At 31.1% G+C, this 14,612-nt stretch overlaps 1 long non-coding RNA gene across 1 annotated transcript; it reads right to left on the bottom strand.

Annotated features, from left to right (window-relative positions):
• Nucleotides 1-13,006: 13,006 nt before the first annotated feature.
• LOC135927237 (uncharacterized) lies at nt 13,007-14,595 on the bottom strand. Its single transcript, XR_010572010.1, has 3 exons — nt 14,147-14,595; nt 14,041-14,082; nt 13,007-13,327 (listed from the first exon to the last, which is right to left on the bottom strand). It is a non-coding gene; the product is annotated as an uncharacterized LOC135927237 (long non-coding RNA).
• Nucleotides 14,596-14,612: the final 17 nt, after the last annotated feature.

Raw genomic sequence — 14,612 nt, 5'->3', positions numbered from 1 at the left:
TGTTCCTCAATGATTAAAGTTTGCTCTTTTATTTTTACCCAGCCAATCCTCATTCGACTGCTCCAAATTAAACAACATATCCATATTACTAATATTACTAGCGCTCTAAAAATATTATAATGGATTTCCCAGTATTTTACAAAATTTTAATGTCTTCATTTTTGCTTATAAAAAATTTACTATCACCTTTAAAATTAAAATCGTAACTATCTGTAATGTTAAAACATATATTATTACTCAATAATCCCACAATACACATATACATCCGTATTTCACGATATTTAACAATTTAATACGTTACTCACAACCCCTAAAGATAATTTCCTAATGCGACGCTTAACCAATTCCTTAACTTAAAAATCCAACACACGGGTAAACGAATTCCTCGATTAACTAATTCCTCAAAAAAGAAGAAAAAAATGGATTGCTGTGAAAAAATATTCTAAATATATCTAATATAAAGATATGAAAAGGTTAAGAAAATATTTTTTGATCATTACACATGAGTTATGTTATAAGGATTTGAAATTTAATTAGGATAGAAATCATGCGGTAAAAAAAAAAGAGAAAAAGAAAAAGGTGAAAAAAGGGTAGGGAAGTAAGTTAACAGAGCGAGAGGGACTGAATCGTAAATTAGAATAATATAAATTAAAGAAAATTGTAAATTAGAATTGTAAAAGAATAGATTATTTCGCATATAAATCGTATTGTATAAGTCAGAATTGAAAGGGGAGATAAGGTAAATATATAAAAGTTATATACTATTAAGACTCAAATTTAGGTTGGATATGAGTCGCAGTTGGATATTCGAATATTTCGAGATACATTTTATCATAAGACCAAGGCAGACACCGGATCGTTGGGGGCGGCCAGGAATGCAAACTAGAAGATTGCCCCAGCCCCAGGTTGAACACCGTCGGTGCTACCATTGCGGGAAAGAGGGGCACGTTATAAGCCGATGTCCCCAAATGAGGGCAAATGGTGAGGGACCGTGAGCATCGATGTCGGGCGTTGGGAGAATGTCAGGAAACCATGCGTCAGCGAGTAAATAGCCGAGAAAGCAGAAAGGCCTAAAGCATCAACGTCAGACTTTCGCGGAATGACTGGAGAACACGAGTCCCCAGGCGAGATCCGAAGAGGTGGCATGGATATCGACATGGCAGCGAGATGCCGTGTCGGGTACTGAAAGGAATTATAACCGGGAAGAACAAGAGTCGGGTGGAGTAACCAAAGGGGACCCATAAGTAGAGAGAGGAACATGGGATGAGCCCACACCCGCGGTCAAGAGGGATGAGTGAAATTGATAATTGATCGGGAAAAGAGTTGTCGGCCACCTATCTGACGGAAGAAGTTGTAGATTGGTTGGAGTATGCCGTATCTGACTCAGAACTCGAGTTGGCGCTGTGGGAGGACAAGGGATTTTTGTAAAGGAAGAGTTGTGGTGAAAGAGAGATTTTATAAATATATAGTATATTAAGATATAATTATTTTATCAAATTTTTTGAATGTGTTGTTTTCTTATTATCGCTATAACTATTTTTATCCATATTATTTTGTTTATTTATTTTTTTGTCGCAATTGAGATTATGTTGTCATGTCATTTATATTTATCTGTGATAATAGATATTAAAAGAGAAGAAAAAAAATGAAATAAAGATAATTATTTTTCTTCCAAATATTTGTATAATTGTTTTTTGGTGGCCAAAAAATTGCAATACGGGTCGAGACAGAGCGGTTAAGAGTGAAAAAGAGGGGTTCTCTAAGAAAAAAATAAAAAAAAGGGATGCGCAAATATGCTATTGGAGGGAGTGGTACATGATCCTTGTTCCAGAGTGATGATAAATTTGAATGGGAGAAGGGTTCCCATGTTGTTTGATACGGGAGCAGCTTTAGAGATACAATAGATATCAGAGCATTTGGCAGGGTAGAATGATTGAGAGTGAGGGGTTTAGATATTAGCAATTCGATGGAACAGAGTTGGCAGCCATTGGTAGAGTGAAAATTGATGCTATATTAGATGAGATGACTGATGTTGGATTTGAAATATAGAAGCTGTGTTATGGTGGGACTGGATTAGTAGAATTGGTTCAATGTATAGAGTTTGGGGAGTATTTTCTTGCTGGTGTGTATTGTGCCAATAACTAGTGAGGAATGCGCAGGATGTCGGGAGTGGAGACTAGGTTTCTGAAATAAGGAGGAAGTATTCATAGAGTGAAATAAGGGGAAATAATTCTAAGAGTGAGATAGGGGAAAAGAATTCTAAGAGCCAAATAGGGGAAAATAATTCTAGAGAAAAAATAGGTAAAAATTACTCGGAGAACTTTGAACTGGTTAAAGAATATCGTGATATTATATGAAGGGAGGAGAAGGGAAAGACTGGGGTAAGGGATGTATGCCAGCATCAAGAAAATCGAAGGGTGATGAATTCTAAGACACTGCACTGTGAAGAGGAGTTGCTACTTAATGAAGAAGATGGAGGGAAATTGGAAATGACCAAAGTGCAAAAGAAGGATCGGAGATTAGTACAAAAGTATCAGGAAATTTTCAATGAGGATTTGGGGTGCATCAGAGATTATGAAATGGATAATGGGGTACATATATTTGAAAATTCTTAAACTAACGTGTATTTTTGTCTTTAAAATTCTCAAGCAAATTAAAGGGGAATTTAATAAATATTTAAATAACGGGGAGATTATGCCCTTGGACATATGCCAAGCGGAACTTTATAATTCTTAAAAAATTTAGGCGATAAGTTAAGAGCCCTTACATCAGAACCAAAAGAATATTATTTTTTAAAACAAAACCTACAAATAACTATTTTAAAATATAACTATTCATGTTTTTTGGGAACTTGTAGTCACACCTCCGTTTTTATAAAATAATGTTTTATTTTATTTTATATTTGATATGTTAATTTTAATATACATAGGAAGAATAAAGGAAAATAAAAATAATAATAAAACATAAATATATTCTTCGTAGAGCAAACTACCAAAGTAAAGTATAAAAATATAAACCGAAGAAAAACCAACGATTTCTATTCCCATTACATAGTAGCCCCCATCCCCCCTTAAAATTATTTTATGCAAGAACTCTTTTTGCTTCAAATAAATTCTCTAAACTTTCTACTGCTACTAATGTTCAAACCCAGTTTAATTGAATTTTTATTACTTATTAGGATCAACCCACCCCGAACCCAAATTTTTTTAAAAAATAGGGCCGGCTCAGCCCAAGGACCGGATAGAGCCAAACCTACTTCGGCAGATCTCTAGTTATAATTATATTAAAGTCCAGAATATACGATAATATGAAAAAATAAATTTTTTTTTAAAATAGAACCAGTCTTCAGGCCTATTTTCCTGACTCCATTATATATGAAAGTCCATCTAGATACTATATTATGTTTCACAGAATATCTATAAAAGATCTTCAAATTTTAATTAAAATGGTTTATAGTAAATGTAAAAATAAATAAAATTTCCAAGCCCAATTTTATAAAAAAATTTCACAGACCCGAGCCCGTCGTTAAGATTATTTTTAAATCTTCACTGTCTAAAGTCCGATGTTATTGCGATAATGCACTCGAGAAAATGTATTCGCGATAATACATTTGTGGTAATGTTTTCGCTGAAATGTAATTGCAGAAATGCGTTCGCAATAATTTTATCGAGGTAATACATTCGTGATAATACATTCATGATGTTATTTTCGTGTTAGTGCACACGATAAAGCTTTCGTGGGAATACTTTCGCGATTGTACATTCGCTATTATATTTTCGCTGTAATATATTCGCGACGATGCATCCACGGCATTAATTTTGCCAATTTTTTTTCGGTAATCGACATTTGCGGTAATCGATATTTGCGGTAATGCACTCGCGATAATGCTTTTCGAGCTAAATTTTTCACGGTATTATCATATAACTCGGGGTAATCATGATTGATTTAAAAGATATTTTTTGATAAACCATGGAGAACTAAGATGAAAAGTGAAGGTAAACACATCATTTTAATTTTAAACAAAATATTAAATACAATGAGCGCTCTCGATTTATAGTTTTTTAAGGCCATTTTTTAAAAAATGAAAAATTATATGTCTCATAAATTATTTATTTTGCTCATAGAAAAGAAAAATAAAAAATATCATAAAAGAAGAATAAAATAATCATTTAAATTACCATTAATTGCGTCATATCTTGTTAAAATAACCAAGAAAATTAAAGTATATTAATTGGTATATTTCTGAGAAAATTATTTTTTGATAGAATGAGATAGCTACATTTCTTAATGGGAGATAGTTAGTTGATCTATAACACCTTTTGAAATAACTCTTCAAAATGATTTATTTCAGCATAATAAATTTATAGCATCAAATCGACAATAAATCAAAAAGGCTTTAACCTTGTTACATATTATACACATTGATGTGAAATTTCTCTCTTGAAACGTTTGATTTTATATTCTATAAATCACACTGATAATTACCCAATTCATTCATTTATTACAAATTAAATTAAATATACTAAATAGCACATATATATAATTCATATTCTTAGGGCTACTTCGTGGATCCCAATGATAAAAATACAGAATTTTAGATTATTAACGCACAAAAAAATAGCAAAAGAATATAATTAAAATAATGCGATTTAACAAAAACGATACCTCAGTCCCCCCCCCCCTCTATTTCTGAAGTTAAATTTTTTAGCATGTTTTAATTTATTACTCTTAGAAGCCAAGTTAAAACATAAAACTAAAGTAAAATAATTTAATAATTAAGCTAGACTAAACTAACAATATTTATATCATATTTTTTATTAGACAAGGCAAAGAATGCTTCTGGTACTAATTTATCATTTGACCCTATCTGTCATAAGTAGTACAAAATGAAAATTGAGGTACACACATTATTTTAATTTAAAAAAAGCAAAATACAATGCTTTTTTGGCCCTTTTTTAAAAAAATTGGCTACCCAGAAAATTGATATCTCTTATTTAAGCACATCTTTAAAAAAATATTTATGAGACGAATTTTTTGATAAAATGTGAAATTATAACACCTTTTTTTTAATAACTCTTAGTTAAACTATAAATTAGGAATAAAAAATATATTTAAAAAATAACTTTTTTTTCCCCCGGTCATGGGTTACTTTATTTGAATATTTACTGATATATGTTGTCAAAATGTAGTAGCAAATAATTTATTTTTTTAAAAGGTAAAATAAATAAAGGTGAAAAATGTAGAAATATAATTTACGGGATAGGATAGGGGATAAAAAATAGAAGTTTGGAAATGGAAAGTTATTCAATGGTAGAGATGAAGCTTAGATAGTTAGAGCGAATGATGGCGGAAGCAAGCCTTTGGCGTATGAAGAGGGATTCCTTAAGCTGATCGGTTTTTTCGCGGATCCGTTTGCCTAATTCTTTGAAAAAACGTTGAGCTTTGCTACCGAAGGTTGTGAGGTTGAGCTTTGCTACCTGGTTTTCCACCAAGTGTCTGAGAGGGCGAGGGAATCGACGTTATGGTTAGATGGTGCATTTGGGTCAATGAAGATGAAGTCCTAAACCAAGAGCTGACCCCTTGACCATGGGATCAAGGACATTCCATCAGGACGTTTCCCATCGGTTCTAAAAATTCCTGGTTGGTTAAGTCTAGATGGAATGCCTCCTGATTTGAGGGCGCGTAATATGATGTCGTTGCATTTGGTGTGCCGTGAAAAAAAACGACCACGACAAAAGCGACAATGGAGACAGTGTCTACCCTTGCTGTCGACACTGGTTACGCAATGTTTGCATTGGTACGGAAGAACAGTTTCGCAATTGAGCCGTAGTCCAATAGCAAATCTTAGCTCGTCAGCGGATAGCGACAAATCGAGGTTGTTGAAGGGTATGGTTTCCAGAAACTTGTAACCGGATCCTTGGTTCAACTGGTGAAACATGAAATCGTCGTCATGAAGGCTCGATTTTAGGTAAGCGACGGAGCCTTCGTTGAGTGGAATATCCCAGTCTCTCTGTGAACATGAGGAGGGTCGTGGAGTATTTGGGACAACGGAATTGTCCCAAATGGTCTGGGCTTCAGCAATAAGGGGTCAGGGAAGTTAGAAAGCTGGCTAATGTGTGAGTCAGGTGAAAGACGAGAGGCGATAAAACCACTGATGGAAGAGGTGAGCGTAAGCCGATACCGCCGAGCTTGCATGGAAGTGATGCTTGTAACCATGAATTATAGTTAAAGCGGAGATTAAGGATCTCTTCAGCAAGAGATTTGACGGAGATTTCAAATGATTTTAATGAGTAGGGAAATTTGAAAATTTAGGTAGATCGAAGGGCATAAAGAATTTTAGGAATTTAGTAAAAGTTTTTGAGGAGAAAAATAGCTTGATGAGGAGAGAGAAACTTAGAGATGTTTTTGAAATGAAGTAAGCTGTGATGCGTTAGTAAAGAAGTGATTGATGGATTCCAGACCACCGACTGGAGAGCCGAGATGACTGAGGGATGAGAGTTCGGTTGTGTGGAAGTTGTGGGTAAATGGGATGGAGCAATGCAGACTCAGTTTTATGTTCGTTGAGTGAGAGACCGATAGCATGGGAATGTGTTTTAATGATGGTGAGTGCCTAAGCGACCTCGTTAGAGGACCGCAGAGTATTCCGTCGTCAATGTACCAAGTATGCAGTGGATGATTGCAGTTGGAAGAAATGTTTTCGACCATTTCGTTGATTCCAATGCAGAAAAGTATCGAACCCAGAGAATCGCCTTGTTGGATCCCTTCTGACAATGAAAGTAAATAGTTTTTGAATTGGAGATGAGATGGCATGGAATAGCAGGAATGGAAGAATTGAGAAAAGGTGGGGAATGAGTGGTACATTTGTGGGAGAAAGTAGAGCGACGAATGGAGTTGAAGGTGTTAGAGAAATCAATTTTAACAAGGATTTCGTAACTTGGGTTGGTTTGGAGATGGATACGAGTAGCGTGTGTGGCTATTTCGCAGCGGATGCTGATTCCTAGTTGGTGAGGTACTAAAATTAAGGCCGCGTTGTCCTTAATTTTGGAAGATATTAGTTTAACGACAAGACGGCGGAATACGGTCCCGATTGCTATTGGGCGGATATCCTTATTGGGTTTTTCGAGTGCGATTATTTTAGCACCAAATGAGAGTGGTCTCATGGACTCAGGAACGAGTTCGTGTGCTATTTTGTTAATAAATATTGTTAAATTTTGTAAAATTGGAACCTGGCTGACTATGAGGGGGGGGGGGTGTAAGATCTTGGAGGAAGATGGGACGAAGCCCATCGTAGCCGAGAGAAGAGTCGTGATGGAAAGATAGAATAGATTTACGCACTTCGGCGGGGGTGAAATCAGTAGGAAAAATATTGGGAGAAGGGGGAGGTATGAAATCAACTCCAGAGGGGTGCTTTAATTTGAGTTTTTTGTCTTCGTAGTAGCAAATGAATCATCAGATGCTACTAAGCGAAGGGCGGATTTGATGTTTAAGTTGTTAATTTTGCTGGAAATTAACTTTGCCTTTAATTGTAGGCTGGAAAGTTTTTGGGATTCATGAGAAGATATTGTGGTTGTGAGGGTGAGGGGTTGTATAGTTGCGTCTTTGATTTGTTGGGTTAAAGATTTCTGAATCTCTGGGAGGTTGGAGAGTCGTGAAGAAAAATGTGAAGAGTTTGAGTCAATGATCGAGAGAGGAGAAGTTATTTAATAATGATTGAAGGCATGTGGAGAGGGCTTTGGCTATTTGTACTCTGGAACCTTTAGGAATTCTAGAGATAATGAGAGGTTTATCAGATTTTAGGAAGTTAATGATGTCGCCATGAGTAGTAGGTTAGAGGGGAATAAATTGTCTAATGTGGTTGGTATATAGGCGTTATTGGATGAGGTGGAAGAATGGCTGTGAAGAAAAAATGGAAATGGATTTAGGAAGGAAGGAGAAGGACGCTTCTCGGACTCAGGACAAACGATGCCATTGGTTTTGTGTTTGGTGAAGAGGCCGGGTTTGGTGATTTTTAAGTTTTTAGAGCATGCGGGACAGTGTACCATTATGTGGATAAGGAGAGGTTAAATATTTAAGTAATCATTTGAAAAGATACTTTTAAAGATACAAATCATATCATACGACATACATCATGTTTAAGCTATTCAAAACGAATACGAATTAAATCGTTTAAATAATTAGAATAATTTTTGTATATTCGTATGAATATTAACCATAAAATTACGAATTGGAAATGATTAAATTCGTTTAAAAGAATCGGATGTAATAATTCATCATTCGATTCGTTTTTCAATAGGCTTATTTCTGTTATAAAAATTGTAAACATAATATATTTATGGCAAAAAAATAATAATCATAAAAAACTTGTAATAACCCTAGGCTCATAAGTAGCTGGGTCTCCACTATCTTTTCTAAAATTTGGAGCCATAGTTAAAGGGATAAATTTTCGTTTTCATTTAAAAATATTTGCTTATTAGAATAATAAAGTATTGATAAGTAAAAGGAAGGTTTTTATGTAAATTGCTATAACAAACAAGACTATTCATTTTTGTATTAATATTATATAATATGGTCATATCAAAGTTAAACCTTTAGGATATATTATATGATAATATTATTGTTAATTGTATTATTATACTATTTATCAGTGTTGTTAAAATAGCTACTAAAGCGCGCCACTTTTTTCAGTAGCGGTAGCTTTAGTAGGTTACTTTTTTAGAAAATAGTGATAGCGGTAGCTCGCTACTAATTTAGAAAGTAGCAAAGTAGCGCGCTACTTCGCTACTTTCAATTTTACATAATAAATACATCCAAAAATTATTAAAATATATTTTTTATTAAATCTAAAATGATAATCCTTTTATTTAATTTAATTTTGAAATTTAAATTTATATTTAAATTTAGTTAGCATTAATAGTTATTAAAAATGTGTGAGATTGTTTGAAGATAGCGAAATTTCTTTGGAAAATGGAAATAGATTATCCTTTCCTAAAATTCAAAAAGTACTTTAATCTTGAAGAAAAAATTACGACTGGATATCGGTTTCAATGCAAGAAAATTTTGCAAACCACTGGTAGAGTCTATGCTAAAAGGCATTGAGAAAAGGTTAAAACTTTATTTTTATTTTCTATTATACAATTATATAAAATGAATGATTTATTGCTTGATTAGCCATAATTTAAATTGGCTTAATTTACAATACAATCTATAATATTATTATATAGTATTAATATAAAATTCAAAACTAATATATTATTAATTACCTTGTTTATAATAATTATATTTTTAAAATCTTAATTTACTATAATTTAATGCTATTTTAATATTTTTTTATAAATGAATCTAAATCTCAGATAAATTTAAATTTTGAAAATTAAAAAGGTATTCTTCTTATATTTATAATAAATACAATCGCTTTATATAAATTAGATTTCCAGATCTGTATGATGATGATAATGTAATAAGCTGCCATCGTTCATCCTAGTTTCAAGTTAAATTGGCCATACATTAATTTGACTGAATCTAAAGGGCAACTTGATAGGCTGATGGTAACGTTAAAAAATGGCATGCCTAACCACGATACTATAGCAAGATCGAAACCGCAGCCTTCCATAGACTGTTTTTTGAAATAAATAATAATAATAATATTATTGAACCTCTAAATGCTTTTTTTAAATCTAAAAATACTCATTTAAATATTTTTGATCATTTTTTTTCATATAAAAAGTGTGTTTATTAAATTAAATACTGTGTTTGCCCTCAAGTGCTAGTGCGAAAGATTATTTAGTATGGCAAAGCTGATACTTTCTGATCGTCGCTCTAGACTTGGGGATGACAGTACCGAAATGTTATTATTAAAGTGCGATAATAAATAAATTATATATATATATGTAACAAATCATATTCATGTTTTTATACCAATATATTATTTGTGGAAATAGAGTTACGTAAAAAATATGATTTAAAATAAATCAAAATAGCGTAAAAAGTAGCTAATAGCGCGCTACTCATTTGAAAACGATAGCGGTAGCGATAGCAGTAGCGCGCTATTTTTAAAAGTAGCGTTTAACAACACTGGAATTGTGGTAATTGATATTAAATTAAATAATTCTTGATTAAATGATTAAGCTGAGGAATAAGTTCCCAGCATGATGATCAAATTTAATTACCAAATATCTCACTATAGGAGGAGTCCAGGGGCTATTCGGGGCAGCTAAATGCATTCGTTTAAACTGGACATCATTTTTTTTTGTTTAAAATTTAGACGTGTCGTATTAAAAAAAAAATAATAATTAACGCTTCAATTTTGCGTTTGCGGTTTTTTAATTTGCGTTTCTGAAAGGCTGCGTTGAACAATATGTGCTTGGGCGCATTATAACTTCAAAAGATAAAAATTTAAACATAAATTATAAGCATTAAAATGTTGTTTGTATAATTTATGCATTCTTTAATTACAAATATTGTTAGTTTTAATAGCTTCTGTAATCACACATTCATTGAGTTGCCATGGAGTTAAAAAAAATATATCATATTATAGATCACATGACACATTATAGATTATTTTAAACCAGAATTTGAAACACGTTAAGAAAGGTTTAGGGTTCTGATAAAATACGGTTACGGTTTTTCGAGTTTCCTAAAAAAATTTAAAGTTCAAAATTTTCTCGGTTCCTTCGTTATTGGGCATGAAAAAAAAAATATCCAGAAAATTTAGGCTAAATATCTCGCAAATAGGATGTCAAATAGCTATTTTAAATAATTATTGTGTAAACACATATATAAAGTTTTATTTAGTGTTGTTAAAGTTACTATTTTGCTAAAAAATATCTGTAACTAGTAATATTTTATAAATTGTAACTACTAACTGTAACTAGTTTTATTTTTTTTAATGTAAATGCCAAAAGTAACTAGTTACTTCTAAAAATATATATATGTATAAATCTAAATAATATATTCAAATAATTAATTTTATTTTTAATATGTGAATTGATCATTTATTAAAAGAATATTAAAATTATTATTAATATACAATAACTTTATAAAAATATGTAATTAAGAGAAGAGAAATAAAAATAATATATTTAGGTTTGGTCGGCTGGGCTTAATGACCCATGTATAGACATAAAGTTGGATCGACAAATTTATTGATATTCTTTGTCGTAGGTAGAAGCATCGCCTGTGATTAAACGTAACCTTTGCTCTATTATTTTGAAAGAATGATCCACAGGTGTCTGAGACTACCCTAACAAACAAATGATTAAAGGTGGCTATATTTATTTTTTGTATCTTCAGTTTAGTGATGGAATTAACAGTAAAATATCTGGCAAAATGATCTGCACATGTATAATCCCAAGCGAGGGGTAGTCCTTGGTTCCAAGGGACTAGCTTTGTGCTAAATTAATTCTAAATTAAATTTAAAATTTTGTTTAAATGTCTGATTGTGTTCGCAAATGATATGTGGAAATAGATTTTCTTTTCTTAAATTGTTACATTGCTGTGTTTTATAATTTTGTAAGCTAATTCAAGTAATAAACCTATTTTTTAATATTATATTTCCTTACATAATTTAGTATAATATTTTTACATATTCTCAAGTTGCTGGCAATATTTACACTCTGGAATTTCATAAGTTATAAATTAATTTTTTTTGAAATTTTGCTAAATTAATGCATAAAACTTACTATAAGGAAAGACAAAGATTTAGATTATTTTGGAATTAAATAATTTTTGTATAAAATGCTAAATTAGTCACCATTATACTCACTAAAAAGACAAAGACAAAGACTATGATAGAAATAACAAAATATTAAATGCAGATATCAAATATCATTTCCTTCAACAAATGATTACTCAAATAACCTTCATTCTATATGCTAATTTAATTTTTTTGAAAATTGGGGAATTATCTAGGGTATTTTTTGTCATGGTCCTCTTGTTCAGGATTTTTTTGCCTTCCAAAAAAAATAGGTAAATTCCATGATCTAAAGTGTTTTCCAAATTATACAATAGGATGCATGCATATATAATTAAGTAAAAAATAAATTATCTAATACTCTTTCCGTATTATTCTTATTATCACAATTTTCTTGACAAAAAAAACTCCAATATTATACAGTTCTATTTGAATTGACATTAAGAATATATATATATTTGCAATAAGTTTAAAATAATTTGCAACAACTGTATATATAAATATCATATTTGCAAATACTTGAGTGAAAAAATCATTAATTTTTAATACATAACCTTAAACCTATTTTTAGAATTAATAGACAATTTTAAAATTTATTAGAACCAAAAAGTAACTTATAATGTAAATGTAACTAATAACTAGTTACATGTATTAACTGGTTACAGTTACTAGTTATGTTTCAAAAGTAACTTTAACAACACTAGTTTCACTAGAGCTAGAACCTGTCATGGTTGCTGAAAATTTTAAAATTCGTCTGGTTCATTAAATATTTTGAAAGGTTCAAGTTCACGTTCCTATGTTTTGCCCCTAGTTCAGATTTCCAGTTACAAAATCTTCTTTGAACATTTATTCTCTGAATTTCTAAATCTATACCCCCCCCCCCCCCGCCTTCTTTTTATCGATAATAATAATAATAATAATATAAACTAAGATTGAATATAATTTATACACCTTCTGTTCTCTCCATAAATTAACAAAGTTTTATTTATATCATTTAAATGTAATATTATTTATTATTGTGAACTAATATTCTGAAAGTTATTCTTTTTAAACTGTATATTATATAAATATATATATTAAATTCGTGAATTACTTACACATACAACATCACTAAAAATATAAGATAAAGTGTTAGATTTAACGATTCAGTTTAAAATATTATATAAGTACTATGTCATATTTTAGATGATATTATAGTAGTGTATACCTTTGGCGAATGATAAATAATATAGTTTCAAACAACATAATGTTAAACATTTTTTTTGTTATATATAAGAGATTCAAAATTCAAATTTCTTCTGAACCTTCTATCACAAGTTTAATATTCGTTGGGTAGGTGGGCTTAATAATTATATTTATTGAATGTTTGTCTTTGTTAGACTTTGCGAATTTTTGCTTAGAATTTTTGTTTTTGTCGGAATGATGAATTCTACGGGCCAATAAGGGTATAAGAGCGCACCCTTTTTGTTCTTCAGTAGTTGCTGAACCTATTGAACCGTGATGCACTATTGGATGGTAATCTGGGGAGTCCATCTTGGAATTTTTCAAGGGATCAATGCTAAGCCGGCTTCGGCAAGATGGACACAAACATTTGGACTCCCTACAAGACTTTAGATGTTTCCATATTACTCTTTTAACCTAAAAATTAAGTTTTTTTTTTGGTTATATTAAATATAATTGGTGACATACATAAAGGCTAGATGGAAACATAAATATAATTCCCAAAAATAAAAATCCAGAAAATTTGATATATAATAATTAAGAAATTTAAATGACGATTTTAATCTGATGAAGAAAAATCAACGCGGTTTTATTTTAAAATATTCTCATTTATATGAAGTCAATTTACGTCTTTTATGTAATGTATACGTGAAGTAGAGGGTCCGCAATTTGAGGATTTTAGAACACCCGCTCCCACCACCCATGCGTGATCAGGTTTTATAAAATACTTTCAACGATGAGCGGGTAGCGGGCCGGTCTATAAACTTTTTTAAGTAATGGGCGGACCTGAGCCCGTGAATTTTTAATATTTTTTTTCAGGCGAAATGAGCGAAACAGACTTCAACTTGTTAAAATTGCGTATCATATACGTTTAATTAAGAGTTACGTGAAAACAAATGAATACAGAGCCGAAACCAGCCATTAAAATAATTTTTGAACATTTGGAGGGTTAGGGTAAACAAAATTTATAATTAACTAGTGGGCGGAGCTTTTTGGGCTCCGTTGCGGACCACCCTCTAAAGGTGAATTGTATACAATAAATTTTTGTAGAGTTTTAAAATAATATACAAATCATTATTATTTGAATGAACATTATGATGTTGAGAGTATATATAAAAAAAAATTGTAACCTCGTGGTTGCAAAAACAGCAGTAAAGCGAAACTAATATTCCCTGTTTAAAGATAATAAATAAAATATTGTAATTGTTTGATTATTAGAATTTGCTTCGTTAAAACCTGCGTAGATATAAGCAATGGTAATACATAGGATGACAATATCGTTTTGTGGCCATTCGAAGGTGTGTACAGTGTTATAATATAGGAAGCTCCTAAGATAGTTGACAAGCAAAAGAAACCCTTGATAAATTTGCTTTAGAAAATTATAAAATATAATGAATAAATTAATTAATTAATGAATTATGAATGTGGCTTTAATAATAAATCAAATTTACATGATAAGAATGAAAAAGAAAGAAAAGAAAAGAAAAGAAAAGAAAAGAAAAGAAAAGAAAAGAAAAGAAAAGAAAAGAAAAGAAAAGAAAAGAAAAGAAAAGAAAAGAAAAGAAAAGAAAAGAAAAGAAAAGAAAAGAAAAGAAAAGAAAAGAAAAGAAAAGAAAAGAAAAGAAAAGAAAAGAAAAGAAAAGAAAAGAAAAGAAAAGAAAAGAAAAGAAAAGAAAAGAAAAGAAAAGAAAGAAAAATTTAA

This window comes from Gordionus sp. m RMFG-2023, chromosome 3 (assembly GCF_954871325.1).
Source record: "Gordionus sp. m RMFG-2023 chromosome 3, tfGorSpeb1-WG-v2, whole genome shotgun sequence".
Lineage (NCBI taxonomy): Eukaryota > Metazoa > Nematomorpha > Gordioida > Chordodea > Parachordodidae > Gordionus > Gordionus sp. m RMFG-2023.
Note: the sequence above shows the minus strand (reverse complement) of the source record. Positions and strands in the feature narration are given on the sequence as shown.